The 15391-nt window shown below is 42.7% G+C and overlaps 1 protein-coding gene across 2 annotated transcripts in view; it reads right to left on the bottom strand.

Moving 5' to 3' along the window:
* The window catches only part of LOC311528426 (uncharacterized protein), a 104619-nt gene that overhangs the window by 47844 nt on the left and 41384 nt on the right, over positions 1-15391 (bottom strand). For both annotated transcript variants that reach the window (XM_084643450.1, XM_084643449.1), the window contains exon 2: positions 2450-2591. The gene's annotated coding sequence lies outside the window, so the exon portion shown is untranslated. The remainder of the gene's footprint in view (positions 1-2449; positions 2592-15391) is intronic.

The raw sequence follows: 15391 nt of genomic DNA, 5'->3' as shown, positions 1-15391 counted from the left end.
ATTTTAAAAAATTAATCAATATCATGCGGTGTATAATTGGACTATACAGGACATGTAAACTGCTTAACTTGTTGAAAATGTGGGGTTAGAAAACAGTTTTATAAAAAACTACGTTATTTTTAAAAATCACTTTATTTTTCAGCATTTTGTACCTATAAGCAGCTACAGTTATCCTCAAGTTGTTGTCAGTCACTTTTTTGTTCATTTCTATTCCTACTTCTTTTTCATTAAGAAATTTAAGATATGAAGAAGTCAATGGGTAGTTGTACGCTTCTGCTTATTATTATACTTGAACATATTTTAATATGAAATAATTTTAAATAAAATGGGGACCAGAGTTCATTTGCCTCCTGAGTAGGTTGGTTTTGGTATGTGGAAAAAGAATGGAGAAATTTGTTGAATTTCTAGCGCTGCTTGCATCTGAAGTTTCAAGGTAGTCTTATTCATAGAATCCTTGATCTTTCCAATTGTCTGTTTATATAGACGGTTGTTCTTGTTGATTCATGATGCACTAGAACTGTTCAAAATATTATATGGGATCCACAATCTTTTTTCACAAGAACAAAGTAGTGAACTTGTATAATGCATCACATCAGGGTGTTTTTCTTTCTTACACAAGGTGGAGTTAAACATAGACTCTTTCTTTTACTAAAAATATTGATGTGTAGTGTATTGGTGAACTGCATGCCGGAAAATGTTTTCCCATAAATACATTACTAACCAGACAAAAGAATAAAGATTACATTTTTATCATATGTACTTGTTCAATCTGTGTTTATTATATAAAATTAATACACAATAATAAACGGGTTGCTATTAAAATTAAAGGGGAATGGCTTTAGTGATGGGGCAAAGGGGTCTTTGACCCTTAGACCACAAGTTACATTATGACTCAAGTCAGTATTGATAGAAACTTGTTACCATCTGATTATTTTTTAAATTATGGGAAAGAATTAGTGATTTCAGTTCAATTTTTAGTAAACAGCATTGCAACACAACAATAAGAGGCACTTGTTCAGGGTGTTGTAGCAGGTGGTCCAAGAATTAAATGGGCATGGTGACTTTAATTACCATTTTATCCTCACAGGTTCCTCTAGATCAGGGGTCCCCAACGCAGTGCCTGTGGGTGCAATAGCACCCACCGAGGCAGTTGTGTGGGCCCGCAGGACACCACGCCGCCAAAATGCCACCGCCGAGCGCAGCCACCTGAGAACTGCCCACCGAAATGCCAGTATTTCGGCAGCGGGGTGTTTGGCACCCGCCACAGTCTGTTGGAAATATGAATGTGCTATTCCCACAGAAGGGTTGGGGACCATTGCTCTAGATTAAGCCTGAGGTACTGGTGCAGTGTGGGGACTTTTGTACTGCTGATGCCCATGCTTGACACATTCTGTGAACTTAGAGGATTCCAGCCTCCAACACTATCTATATATAAATGGTCAGTTTTCAGAATGGAGAGCGGTAAATAGTGGTGTCCCCCAGACGTCTGTACTGGGACCAGTCCTATTCAACATATTCATAAATGAACTGGAAAAATGGGTAAACAGTGAGGTGGGAAAATTTGCTGATGATACAAAACTACTCAAGATAGTTAAGTCCCAGGCAGACTGCGAAGAGCTACAAAAGGATCTCACAAACCTAGGTGACTAGGCAACGAAATGGCAGATGAAATTCAATGTTGATAAATGCAAAGTAATGCACATTGGAAAACATAATCCCAATGATACATAGAAAATGATGGGGTCTAAATTGGCTGTTACCACTCAAGAAAGAGATCTTGGGAGTCACTGTGGCTAGTTCTCTGAAAACATACGCTCAATGTGCAGTGGCAGTCAAAAAAATGGAATATTGGGAACCATTAAGAAAGGGATAGATAATAAGACAGAAAATATCATATTGCCTCCATATAAATCCATAATATGCCCACATCTTGAATACTGCGTGCAGATATGTTCGCCCTATCTCAAAAAAGATATATTGGACTTGGAAAATGTTCAGAAAAGGGCAACAAAAATTATTAGGTGTATGGAATGGCTGCCATATTAGGAGAGATTAATAAGACTTGGACTTTTCAGCTTGGAAAAGAGAGAACTAAGGGGGGATATCATAGAGGTCTAAAAATCATGACTGGTGTGGAGAAAGTAAATAAGGAAGTGTTATTTACACCTTTTCATAACACAAGAACTAAGGGTCACCAAATGAAATTAATAGGTAGCAGGTTTAAAACAAAAGGCAGTATTTTTTTCACACAACTCAGTCAACCTGTGAAACTCCTTGCCAGAGGATGTTGTGAAAATGTCTGTAACAGGGTTCAAAAAGGAACTAGATCAGTTCATGGAGACTAGGTCCATCAATTGCTATTAGTCAGGATGGAGAGGGATGGTGTCCCTAGCCTCTGTTTGCCAGAAGCTGGAAATGGGCAACAGGGGATGGATCACTTGGTGATTACCTGTTCTGTTCATTCCCTCTGGGGCACCTGGCATTGCCCATTGTTGGTAGACTGGATACTGGGCTAGATGGACCTTTGGTCTGACGCAGTAAGGCCGTTCTCATGTTCTTACATAGCATCTTCCACAAAAACATTAGATTCACTGTTAAGGAAAAACAAAAAAAAATAATTATGAAAATAAAGCATTCAATTGCCATAAAAATAACAAATGTTAAATTATATTTGTTCTTTGCATAATTATTTTAGACATTTACAACTTTCATGGAGCCTAAGGCTGCTCTGAAAACCATCAGTAGTTTTTATTGACAGTGTACTTGGGTACTGTGCAAGACACAGAAGCTCATGGTGTTTAAATACATGGACGGAAACACAATATCCTGAGAGAGGGAAGATTCAATCTTAGTGTTTTTTTTTTAATCATCTACTCTTTATCTCTTCTTTAACATAATGGGTTGGAGGTTTATCATTTGTTGACCTTGCAGAGAAATGAGTTTCAAATAATTAGAGCTAAGATTTAAGTTACTTGATTAACATTTTCAAAATGTTTTTTTGTTGTTGTTGCTTGTTGACTCATTAGCTCAAATTAACAAAGACAACAACTGTTCAAATACTCAATACCTAAAAGGACTTTCAGTTTTTTCCCCCACATTTAATTTGCTTTAAAATTCTGTATCATAGTAAGAATAGATACTTATTCCATTATAAAAAATGTTTAACTATACATTCCAACTATAAGTAACTAAAAACCTCAGCTATGCAGTGCATTGATTGCAGGTTCCAAACAAACAAAACTGTGCACAGTTTTTGGTTACAGTGTTGGATGCACTCTTTGTTCAATGTATATGACCTACACTATATTGTTTTCTTAAGACAACACTGGAATGATAGTTCCCTTTTTTACAGTGTATTTCCTACTGTAACATGCTAGCACACACTTGCATTTATTTGTGGTTATTAGTAACACCATTGTGCCCTATAGCACGCACCGTATGCTTGTGCTAAAGGAGGATCTCCAGTAGCTGATACCAGTGTAGAGCCTATGACAAATAGTTCAGCAATTCTGATTCCATCCAATAGAGGGCACAAACTCAAGGCCATTCATTACAATATTATGGCTGCTCTTTAAGATTTAGGCAACTAAGGAATTAGTACATGAAATAAATGATAAAAATAATAATGGAAAATATTTTATAGATTTCTATATAATTTACAGTTTTCCTAGTTTGTTTTTCCACTTAAGTAATTTCAGATGATGCTGGAATGTGACGACTGTATCTCTTGATATGTCAGTGTAGCTTTTTTGTTAGCACTTTTGCCTCTGGACCAGCAATTCATGGGCTTAGGTTCTACATCAGCATGTGCTCTCATGTAGTGCTGACACTGCAATGGTAAGAAGCTGCCAGACTCATTTGAGATTGCAAAAATACAGCTTTAGGAGGTCTATTAAAATGAGCTAGGGAATTACAAACATAACTTCTGTTTGTATTAATAGGAGTTAGCTACCTTGTGCATCAGTACAAGAATAGACCCCCCACCTTCTAAAATAACAGTACACAAGTACCTGCTGTCCTAGATTAGATATCAGCAAGGCAAAAATAATATAACGTACCGTTAAAAACTGCCTAGCAAAGATGCTGGTTTATTGGTTGTTGTGGGCCTAGAAAATTACTAAATTGAGGTCCCAAAACGCACTCAGAAAGGATTATCTAGCTTTCCAGTATACTAGGAGAACCTGCTGACATAGCTACAGTACAGAAATACCTAATGGCTGGCAAACCTCTGCATTATTAACATAATTTTCAGTGAGGGGATGGTGCAAATGTGTTGATCTATTTCCTTAGACACAGCTAAGTTTTATTGCTGTGATCCAGTGTGCGGTCATCTTTGCTTATTTCATATTTCTGTCTCTCTCCGCTATCAAGTGAGAGCTGTTGCAGCATGAAACACAGACCTATCATACTGCCTGCATAAGAAAACAGATCATACTGCAGTGTAACTCAAGAAAAGTACACTGCGGCACATTCTCCTCTCTCAGGAGAGAGGGGAAATCGCATGCAGGAGCACACATGATCTCTGCTGCAAGAACAATGTTGGATGAAAATAGTGAGACACACTTCAGAAACAATTTATAACAGCCAAAAAGGCAGCTAGGCCAAGCACACGCTACACTTACATTTTCTATTGTCTGTCATACAAACAATTGCCTTTCTACATAATTAATCTATATATCAAAATGTTTTATCTACCTAATTTAGTAAACATATAGATTTAGAATAGTTTGTCTTCTGACTGGCTTCGATTCACTTAAAAAAACCTGTATACTGTTTTCATTGTATTCTTATAAATCTGTCTGGTGGTTAAAAGGACACGTAATGGAAAGAATGTTCTTTTGAGACTGTGAATGAAATATACATTTTCAGTTTTTAAAAGTAGTGAAACATCTGTAATATGCACATCCATAAGTGGCAAAGGAATTCCATGCTTTTTTTCTGTACTATTCTATAAAAATGTCATGCTTATAAGTTCTATGGCAACCCCTGTCACACAGTACTCATTTGATTTCTGAGAGACAGGAGCTCCTTACCCAGATCAATAGTTGTGGACTGCTGTGCTGTAGGAGCACCTGCATTACTCTGTACACAGAAGTACACCACAGGTGTAATAAGTCCTACATGTCCATCTATAAACAATGGGCAGTCAATTAAAAGGGAAAATCGTGAGTGTGCTGTATCCTGGGTATGTAAAGTGCTCCCTTCCCACTATGGACACTCTTCATGAATTGTCCTATCACTGCCACTGTTTTTAACTTGTTTGCTGCAGAATGTGCCAAATTCTTTATGAAGGTGGAATTTGCCTGTTATACTGCTGAAATGTACCAGGTATGTTTAGGCAGAATGGATCTGTGGCACTGCAGAATGTGTGAGGCTGGGAATTGGCAGAAGGGGGGTGGATCATATGGAATAGATAAGTGGGGAGGCAATTGCAGGTTGGTGGGAGCACCATTTTAGAGTGGCCTGGATCAAAAATGAAAGCTTTTTGACAGTGGAGTTAGGATCATTGTTTAAACTATTCATAGTACCTTCTTTGTTGTTTGTATTTAAAATCTGGTATGTCCTGAACTACTTTCAGAATTCTGTTTCCTATTTTTTATCAAAACTACAAGGAAATATGAAGTGTGATCATTCATAAACTTCTCCTTGTTCAAAGGATAGTGGACAACAACAGTTTTGGGAAGGACAAATACTAAAGTGTTGGAATTTTTTTTCTGCTTGTGGTTTTGACTTTAATCCCCAACGTGATAAGGCCAAATTCAGCAAAGTGCAAAGGGTAAAAACCAGAAATGGTGAAATGTAAGAGTATTACAATAATATAGGCGTTATCAATAAATTGCTGTTAGTAACACCAGAAAACCAAGTTGTTTCTAACCCTATGATTTTTTACTTACGTATGACTGCCTACGATCCTTAATTGCTAAGAACTTCTCCTCCGCAGGGCCGGCTCTAGGATTTTTGCCGCCCCAAGCAAACAAATGTTTGCCCACCCCCAGTTTTCCCCGTGCCCCCTGGCTCCGCCCCAACTCTGCCCCTTCCCCAAATCCCCGGTCCCGCCTCCTCCCCCGTGCGTGCTGCATTCTCCTCCTCCCCCCCCCCCCCATTGCTTCCTACAGTTCCCTCCCCCGCCGCCCTAGCTCCCCTCCGCTCCGCCTGCTCCCCTGCACGCGGCGCCGCTCCGCTTCTCCCCCCTCCCGCTCAGGCGGGGGAGCGGCGGCGCGTTCAGGGGAGCAGGCGGAGCGGAGGTGGGGGGTAGAGGAACCGCTCCCCGCCACGGCTCACCTCCGCTCCACCGCCGCCGCCACCTCCCCCGGGCGCGCCGCCGCTCAGCTTCTTCCCCCTCCCTGCGAGGCTTGCCCCGCCTGAAACACCTGTTTGGCGCGCGGCAAGCCTGGGAGGAAGGGGGAGAAGCGGTGCAGAGGGGGCGGCGGGGGCACAGTTCTAGGGGCCGCATGGCCGGCGGCGGAATGCCGCCCCTAGAAATGTGCGGCCCCAAGCACCTGCTTGTTTTGCTGGTGCCTGGAGCCGGCCCTGCTCCTAGTTGCCGAGTCTTCTGCAGTTTAAGAAAAATTGTCCTATGACTTCTTGCAAAAATTTTATATTAGTTAATGGGGGGGGGTGTTTCTTTAGAACTTTTTTTATGGCTGTGTCATTTATTGTAAGAGAACGCTCCGGAGGGAGAATATGGTAATGAAGAGAATATAAAGCATGATGGAAGCAGAAATGACAGACAGCATAATTGAGTTTTATCTCCCAAATGATCATGCAGCAAAACAAAATACCTATTGAAATACTAAAGTCAAAGAGCACAGAAAGATTTCCCAGCAAGTCTTCGAATACCAAATATTACATAATATAAATATTAGCACACTGTTAACATAACCCTTTTTTCATATAAATTTTAAATGGTGACAAGAATGAAAATTTGTGGCAGGTCTGGCTTTCCTGCCTTTGTTGTTGTTTTATAGGGAGTGGGGGAGGGAGGGAGAAAAGCAGAATTAGCAAGTAACTCTTACTTCCTTACATTCTTTCCTACTTTTTATTTTTTTCATAAATGGACAGTACTTCTCCTGGGGGCTGTCTCTTGTCAGTGGTCTGTCAGAGGTTGGCCCACCTCCCCCACTTTCAAAGATGTACTCCATCTATAAGATTCCTCGGCACCTCTCCTCAGAGGCAGAGTTCTGTTTAAGCTGTTGTCAGTCTGCTGACCCATGGCTTCCTTCATGGAAGACTCAAGGAAGAGCCAGATATTAGCCATTACGTTGGGTTGCAGTGATGAGCCGCCAAAATCTTAACAACTGGTTCCCTATAAAAAGTTCTGATTTAAGGGATGTGCCCCAGTGTGTATTTTTTGTACCAACAGGGTTACCATACATCCGTATTTTCCCGGGAGGAATTTTTAAAATTTAAAAATTCCTCCCGGACGGCGATTTAAAAACCAAAAAGCCTGACCTGTCCGGGAAAATACGGATGTATGTTAACCCTGCCTAAAGTTCTTTTTTAAAAAAATGGGCCTGAACTAGAAATGAGCTCCGTTTCACATGTGTGGGTCCCCGCCACTCCCTGGGGGTGTGCTAGGGTGACCAGATGTCCCGATTTTATAGGGACAGTCATGATTTTTGGGTCTTTTTCTTATATAGGCTCCTATTACCCCCCACCCCGTCCTGATTTTTCACACTTGCTGCCTGGTCACCCTAGGGTGTGCACATGTGTGGGTCCCAGCTGCTCCCTGCCCCCCTCATTGAGGCAGGTGTGCAGGGTTACTGCCCTGGGAACTGCAGGGCATCAGTAGACGTGGGGCCACCTGCAGACAGGGGCGTGGGGCAGGGCTAGCTGGAGGCAAGGGGTGCAGGGCTGGCTGCGGGCAGGGCAGGGGGTGCGGAGCTGGCTGAAGACAGGAGGGTGTGGGGTTGGCTGGAGGCAAGGGAGTGTGGGGCTGGCTGAAGACAGGACAGGGGCTGACTGGAGGTAGGGGCTAGCTGCAGGCAGGGCAGGGGAGTGCAGGGCTGGCTGGAAACGGGCTGGCTGAGGGCAGGGCAGGGGCTGGTGCGGGCAGGGCAGGGGGTGCAGCAGAGGCTGGCTGCAGGCAGCGGGTGTGGGGGTGGCTGGAGACGGGCTGGCTGCGGGCAGGGCATGCAGCAGGGGCTGGCTGCGGGCAGGGCAGAGGGTGCGTGCGGCAGGGGTTGGCTGGATACAGGGCAGGGGGTGCAGCAGGGGCTGGCTGCAGGCAAGGGGTGCAGGGGTGGCTGGAGACGGGCTGGCTGCAGGCAGGGCATGCGGCAGGGGCTGGCTGCAGGCAGGGTGTGCGGCAGGGGCTGGTGCGGGCAGGGCAGGGAGTGGCTGGAGATGGGCTGGTGCGGGCAAGGCAGGGGGGTGGCTGGAGATAGGGGATGGCTGCAGGCAGAGGGTGCAGGGGTGGCTGCGGGCAGGGCAGGGGGTGCGGCAGGGGCTGGTGCGGGCAGGGTAGGGAGTGGCTGGAGACGGGCTGGTGCGGGCAAGGCAGGGGGTGGCTGGAGACAGGGGCTGGCTGCGGGCAAGGGGTGCAGGGGTGGCTGGAGACGGGGGCTGGCTGCGGGCCGGAGGTGCAGGGGTGGCTGGAGACGGGGGCTGGCTGCGGGCCGGGGGTGCAGGGGTGGCTGGAGACGGGGGCTGGCTGTGGGCAGGGGGTGCAGGGGTGGCTGGAGACGGGGGCTGGTGCGGGCAGGAGGTGCCGGGGTGCAGCAGGGGCTGGCTGCAGACAGGGCCGGGGGTGGCTGGAGACAGGGGCTGGCTGCAGGCAGGGCATGTGGGGGTGGCTGGAGGCGAGGCAGGGCAGGGGGGCAGGGGCTGGCTGCAGGCAGGGGGTGTTGGGGTGGCTGGAGATAGGGGGTGGCTGCAGGCAGGGCAGGGGGTGTGTGCGGCAGGAGCTGGCTGCAGGCAGGGGGTGCGGCAGGGGCTGGTGCAGGCAGGACAGGGGATGTGTGCAGCAGGGGTTGGCTGGATACAGGGCAGGGGGTGCAGCAGGGGCTGGTTGCGGGCAGGGGGTATGGGGGTGGCTGGAGACAGGAGCTGGCTGCGGGCAGGGTGGTGGGTGCTCACGGGGAAAGCAGCAGGGAACCCACCAGGCAGCAGTGGGACGCAGCCCAGGCCCAGCAGAGCAGCCGGGAACCCACTAGGCAGCAGTGGGAGCCCCAGGGCCAGGGGAGTAGCAGCAACAACAGGGCTCGTGCCAGGGCCAGGTGGTAGCACACGTGGCTCCCGCAGCGCAGCACCCCCAGCAGCCAGAGGAGGAATTACATCACTTCCCAGCCAGAGCCCATCAAAGCCTCAGTGCCCCCTGCAGGGAAGCAGGTTAAGAACCGGTTCTAAAACTGCTTCAAAATTTTACAACCGGTTCACGCGAACCGGCGCAAACCGGTGGCTTCAGCTCACCACTGGTTTTGTGTGCAGCATAGAAAAGAAACTATCCCTTTCCTGCAAGACTTATAGTCCAAATGCTTAATTTTATGTTTTAATTTTTACAAATTAAATAAACGAATACAATAAACTCTAAATGATAAACTTTCTTTATATCCATGTAATCAACTTTAATTTAAAAAATGAAAGTCCACATGTTAATATTTAGAGCTGGTTGAAAAACTTTTCAATTTAACTTTTTTCTGTAGAAAATGCCTTTTCAAACATTTCTACCAAAAAATTATGAAAAAGTTCCAGTGAAAAATTTGCAAATTAAAAATTATTTTTTTAAATTTGTTTTGTTTTAACAAGAAAAAGCACTTTCTCTCACTTTTTAATTTTTCCCCTTTTTGCAGGAAAAAGTCTTTGCTTTTTAAAGTGTTTTTTTTTTTACCAAAATGATTCTTTAATTTTAAAAATGGAAAAATTTAATGAAATGGAAAGAAATGAAATTTAATTTGAAATTTTTCAAGAAATATACTTATGTTTTCTCAACAAGCTCTACCAATAATATTTTGGGCAACAGATTGATTTTCTTCAGTATAAATGTGGTACCTGTACGTCCAGAGTCTACAGTAGTATTCTGTTGACAGTTAAGTCTGAGGATACTTTATATATACATCCAGAATGTATATAACCTTTATTCATTACTATTAATTGTTTTGTTTTTAAGTAAAAATAAGTTCATATTTCATGTTGCCACATCCATAAGATGGATTTTGTTGATTATACTCATTAGATTTGGGAAAAGATTATTGCCAGCCATCAACATCATATTCAGTACTCTGTGTCAGAGATTTGGTCCCATGGGTCATTTTCCAGAATGTATTACAAAAGATTAAATAATAAATCAATTGCCAGCTTGGAATGTATGAAATGGTAGACCAGTGCCCAAAATCAGATGATGTAATGGCATCTCCATAAGAAGTGTATTGAGCGAGGCTGATTGATAATCACATTCCAAGCTAAATCTGAGTGAAAAAATATTTAATTCCAAAGAATAAAAGGAGGAAAAATTCACAAATCTTCATGAAAATGTTTCCCGGTTTCCAACAAGCTCTATTTGGAGCCTCTTAGGTATAGATCTGAATTAATTTTGATCAGAGTTGAAAGACAATAGAAGTCTATGTAGCTGAAAGTTCTGCATCCCTTGTGAATGTTGTAAACTGAGGCTCCAGAGGAGTGCTTTCTGCTAATGATTATACCGAAGAGGGATTTTAAGTTCTTAAGTCCCTGTTCTGTCTTGAGTGGAAAAAATTGTACAGTCAAGAAAAGAACTCATTTTGGTTAGACCACCTTCTCAATGTTTCCTCAGATCAGTTCTGCTCCAGTTTTGGAGTTTTCCCCTCAGTAATCTAGTCTAGAAAACGGTGAATTATAGTTATACATTGAAATCCTAACAAGGTAGATCAAATTTCATTCTGAGCTGTTCAAAGTTCAATAGTCTTGTGCTCTGGAAAAAGTCTCCAATGTTCAACAGTATTCTGGCATATTCTGCATATCTAGGAAGTCAGTGAATATTTTGGCACTGCTCTAAGGTATTTGATTGATATTCTTCCTTCTCCTGCTCTCGCAGTATTCCCAAAGTGTGTCCCTGACATAGGACATTGACTGATTTCCTGAGGGGAATAAAATATCTTCACCACACATCAAGCTGGAAAATGTAAAAGGAGAGTAATATGACACTTTGTCACATGGGGCTGTTGTTCTGAATTTCTATAAAATGTAACCAGTTCTAAACATAGGGGGTCTGATCTAAAAGCCATTGAAGTCAATGGGAACTTTTGCACTGATTGTAGTGGTTTTAGCTTAGGGTCATATTGAATTACAGCTTCCCAGTTACAGATTTTCCAACTGGAGAGACTAATACCTACTTTTGGTTTTTATCATTGGAGCCTGAATAAGATGATTCTTGGTATTTTACCATACTATATAAAGTTGCTGCATAATCTGTTTAGTTCTCTTTTTAAATCACATAGATAGAAGTACTAGGAGGGACTTGCAGAAAATACAAGACTTGCGAAAGAGCATTGATTTTTGTCAGGCTGTCTCTCCCAAACATAAATAATGGTAAACTGTGACATCGCTGCAGGCCTTTGATGTAGGGAATATAAAAGGGTTTACAGATTTAGCATTATTAGTTTTTTGAAATTGCGTGAGATTTTTACTCCTAGCTATCTAAATCCCTCAGGGGATTGTCAGCATGGAAAATAGTTAGAGAGACTCTCACTGGATGTGTCTAAGAGCAAAGTCTCTGACTTGGTCTATTTACCATTATGATAATATGGCACTGTATGCTTCTAAGACTGTGAGGCATTGGATAGAGGCTATTTAAATAAAGGAAAGGATGTGGAGAATTGTAGAACAGTTTGACCACTGTTTTAATAGATGTCCAAAGTGAAATGTCTCTAATAACTACAAAAAAGAAACCTTATCAAATATCCTCTGCATCTGAGGCTAGAAGTAGGCAACTTTCATTGGTTCATTTAATATGATGAATGATGTTTAGTGTTCACAGAATATTATGATTTGTAGTTTTGTCTGGCATAAAGCCAGATAGTTGGGAATAACATTACTCTAAAGAAATAAATGGATATTGATAAATTCAGGGAGTGAATCTACTTGAAAAGAATATAAATAGGCCCCCTCAATTAGTTCATAGTCTATAGACTATCTAGAAAGCATAGACTACTCTCAGCTTGGGTCATCAAGATTAGGTTGTGATAAAATTGTTAAAGGAGATGTTCTGATGAACTAACATTGAAGCTAAGCATATTCCATATGAAATAATGAGGGGAAAAAAGAATTACTTAAATATCTTTCATTTAATTGCCATTTTATTACACACCAGCATTATATATAACACAAAAAGTGCCTTAAAGCTTATTTTGCGTTAAGGTTTTCTGCTCTTGAATTTACAAATTTCTGAGTTTCTTCTTTGGGATTATTAAACATCAAAGCTGTGTTCCTTTAAGGAGCCATAGGTTCACTGCGTATAAGAGGTCTATGTAGTTTTTTTACTGGCTTTAATGCAGTTGTCTACCACTGCAGCAATAATAGCTTTTCCTTATTTAAGTAAGAGCTCTTTTTCCATGGCAGCATGATAAAAGTGCTGTCCTTTAAAATTACGTAGGTGAATAATTGTGGGTCAGAGTAAAAGCTGTCTCTTGCAGCCCTGTGTCCAATGGGCTGTATCTATTTTTAACTTAGTCCCTTTTCTCTCTAGACCCAGTAGTCTGTGGATTCATTTAAAACAGTTAGTGGATGTGGGATTTCTGCTGCTTGGATCAGCAGCTCCTGTATTCAAAATCTTCAGCTTTACTCTCTCAGAAAGTAGTGTTGCATTCCTAGGGTCTGCAGAAAGGTGTTCATTGCAGTTAGAGGTGATTCAAGTGGTGCTTTCTGAAAGTGTACTTTCCATGATAGTGGCCAAATTTAAAGATACCTTCTTGATTTTGATGGTAAGATCACTGAGTTTTGCAGACTGCATGGCTCTACCATCTTGACTGTCTTCCTGACCTGATTCTACTTTCATAATTCACAGTTTTGATATCAGACATATTGGACTTGCCTTAATGTTCCAAAAGGATTCCATAGAAGTCCTAGAAAGCTATTTATGGAGGGTAATTGATTGGGGAGCAAAACTTAGCATTTCTATTGGGCATTAAAAAAAGGATTCATTTGGGAGCTCAGAGAATCTCTGCTTGGCTGCTGTGATGCATCATGTGACCCTGGAGTGAGAGTTTGTGATAGCTCAATGAAAAACTACAGAAGGATTATGTATAAACTTTTTCTACTCTAAACGTTAAAAAAAGAAAAAATGGCTCAAATACAAAAAATTAAATGTCACTCCATTAACAAGTTACCTGATAATTTAGACTCACTTTTGCCACATAGATGGGACTTTTCAGGGAGAAAGGTGTTATGCCACATGAGTAAAGACTGTGGAAGTGGGCCCTAGTGCACAAAATCATTTTAAAACTTTGGGGCCCAATTTTGCCCATCCTAAGTGGGTGTAAAATGTTACGAAAACACAATTCTGTACTCACTCTAGTGAAAGCATTTTATTCCCATAGAAGCAGAAAAGATAACTCAGTATGAAAGTGATTCAGAAGACTTTCAGAAGTGTTGTAAGATTATAGTATAGAAAATGTGTGGAAATATACAAACAGCAGAAAAACAATAATTAATAGTACCTATCATACAACTTTGAGAGGCCCTGATCCAGAGTGCATTGACATCAGTGAGTCTTTTCATTGATTTCAGTAGGCTTTATACACCCAAAGTGTCCAGCTCACTAATGCTTTTAATTCACGGAGCTCCGCTTCCTACATGTCACACAATCTTGCTCCCATTGAAGCCAATGGTAAAACTCCAAAGCAGGGGCATCGTGTCAGAACAATTCTGGGGTGAAGCAGGGGTCAAAGTTGTGTCAGCATCCCCGCTTCCACCTCCTTGATGAGGTCATGGCTGGCCATGGGGTTAGTGGACTAGTCCCATCCCTGGGACAACAGAGGGGCAGGGAGATGGTGCCGGTGTTATCCCGGAGGGCAGGCAGGCACCAGAGGTAGGGGTGGGCCAAGGGGCCATTGTTCCACCACTTTTTAAATAGGCCCCTCCAGAGGAGCCCCTTCCCAGCTGGCTTGAAGGAGGGGGGTCCGGGACAAATTTGAGTGGTGCTGCAACCCACATTCCAAGCTGCAATGCCACTCACTGTCTCATGCTGAGTGGTGTCTCACCGATAGCCAGCCCAGAACAGGGATTGGGGCCTGGTTCACTCTGCGCTCAGCTCCAGGCAGCCTGCCACTGCTGCTTCCTGTCCAGCTGGTGGGGAGAGGAGAGCAGCACTGACAACGCAGTGACTGGGTGCCAACACCTGACCCACCCCATAATGGCCCCCACGGGACACCACACTGCTAGCTGGTGAGGAGCTATGAAAAGTGTGTGTGGGGGAAACTCTAGCAAATGTCACCCCTGCTCCAAAGGGAGCAGGACTGGGTGCCAAGTCCGATAACAGTTTGGAAATATCAGATGAAGAGAGCTGTAACTAAGCTGTAAAGATTATTAAATTTTCTAGTAGGCCTTTTCCATCTTTCGTGATTCTGATTCTAACCATATTCATGGGGATGGGGCTATTGAAATTTTGAGATGTATTTTTAACAAGTGATTTGAAAATTAATTGTAATGCCCATCCTATTAGAAGCAGTCACTGCAGTTTTCCATTTTCAATATGTCTAAGGATCCAATTCTGCTCTTACTGGAATCAGACTTTTGTCATTGACTTCAATACAAGAAGAGTTTGGCCCTTGATGTATTAATTATGGGCTCACTAAAATAGAACACAACATCCTTCCTTTTCTTTCTCCTTCACCTGAGCAGTGAAAGCAAAAGAGCTGCCTTTTAAGTATCAATCAAGAAGACCAAGAATCAGTTTATTGCAGCAGATTTTATAGGCAGTGGCGCTAAATAGTAATTGGATCAACAGTAGCAATTACATTTCTCATGTGATAGCACCAGTGAATGAGGTACAGGTAACCTCATTAGCCAATAGACGTCACTGCAATTAGAAAAATTGTTAAAGGATGAAGAAAGAAGATAGTCTTTTTAAAATTAAAAGTAGAATTATCCTAGGAACATGAAATCTTTTGGTAATAGGAGATAACCAATTATAAGGAATTTTCTATTTCCCTATAAAAACGGCTGTTTTGTGAAGAGAAGATACTGTTTGATGAGATTTACAGTACCCTGTCTCCCATAGGGGTGACAGAATGCACTTTGGTAGCGGCTATAATGTGTGCCAAGGCTTATGCATGAAGAAGTATAATCAGGGCCAAGATTTAAAACCTTTGGGCTGAAATCAGGTAAATAGTCATACAGATGGCCAGATTCATACAGATGGCCACCTGCTTGCTTGTACTGTACTGGCATCTGTAAGGTGAATAAGTGGGCCTCTAAC

The sequence above is a fragment of the Lepidochelys olivacea genome (genome assembly GCF_965140295.1).
Source record: "Lepidochelys olivacea isolate rLepOli2 genome assembly, chromosome: 11".
NCBI lineage: Eukaryota > Metazoa > Chordata > Testudines > Cheloniidae > Lepidochelys > Lepidochelys olivacea.
This window is presented reverse-complemented; position numbering and strand designations above follow the sequence as displayed.